The sequence below is a fragment of the Aplysia californica genome, unplaced genomic scaffold (assembly GCF_000002075.1).
Source record: "Aplysia californica isolate F4 #8 unplaced genomic scaffold, AplCal3.0 scaffold00633, whole genome shotgun sequence".
Lineage (NCBI taxonomy): Eukaryota > Metazoa > Mollusca > Gastropoda > Aplysiida > Aplysiidae > Aplysia > Aplysia californica.
The window spans coordinates 370,789-371,866 of NW_004797903.1; the positions used below are offsets into that span (position 1 = coordinate 370,789).

Here is a 1,078-nt window from a genome sequence, read left to right on the forward strand (position 1 = left end):
GTGTGTGTGTGTGTCTGGACACTATGTCCTGCTCATACCTGAATGTCACTGACAGACAGGTTGAAAAAAGCCCACATGTAAAAACATGTGGTACAACTGCTCACAACGTGCTGAAAGGATTGCATACTTTTACTCACTCCCAGCCGTACACAATATGTACCGTGCATGTAGATCTATGTATGTGTTTATCGATCGCGTGAGTGAGAGCGCAGACAGCTTCCTGGTGCGTTTACGACGTGAGCAGAATTAAGGAACAATTATTCACGCATTCCTGTACACGTCATAAATTACGACGGTGCGAGTAACTTCGTTTTAAAAAATCTCGTTGTAAAACCAGGAGATGATTTTTACCGTATGTTGCGTGTTTAGAGTTAGTCGAGTATCATGAAGCAATATATTTAAAATATGTTAATAGTTTGACTTTTCTACTTTTTCTACAACAAAGCTAACAGAGCGAGCGATAGGGGAAGGGTGGATGTGGGGAAGGGGGGGAGGAGGCGGGGACAGATGACGAGCTGGGTGGTTGCCATAGCAACCAACATATGGGACCTTAAACCAGGCTAGTGGGTGGTTGGCGGGTGCTATGGCGAGATTTGCACCTTCTTTCCAAACATCTATCGTCCTTATCTCTCCTCCTTCCTTTTTTTGTTTTGTTCGTAACTCTCTTGTAACACCTCTAATCTTCGGCACTTATAACTTATATGACCTTTATGTGTTGCAAGTGCCGTAAAACTCTACTAAAACTAAAATCTGTCAAGTGCAGACTGTTGAGCAAGCGGTGACTATGATGCAGTGGTTAGGTGCTTCGCTGTCGCACGCAGGAGACCTGAGTTCGATTCCTGAGCGGGGTGGGGTTTTTTTTATTGAGCATCACAGTTTTTCTGCTGGGACGTTGTATCCCTCTTAGCCGGGGTTGGCCCTGATAGACAGGATCGGAAGCCCTCCTCCTAAATAATCTAAATAGTGTGGATGCGACGTAAAAACATCAACATTAGACAGAAATAAGAAGATTGTCGGAATCACTGACAGCCCCCTCCCCACCCTGAGTGTGTGTGTGTGTGTGTGTGTGTGTGTGTGT

The 1,078-nt window shown here is 45.0% G+C and overlaps 1 protein-coding gene across 1 annotated transcript in view; it reads right to left on the reverse strand.

Moving 5' to 3' along the window:
• The window catches only part of LOC101849239 (monocarboxylate transporter 3), a gene marked incomplete in the record, with an annotated part of 18,380 nt that overhangs the window by 6,495 nt on the left and 10,807 nt on the right, over positions 1–1,078 (reverse strand).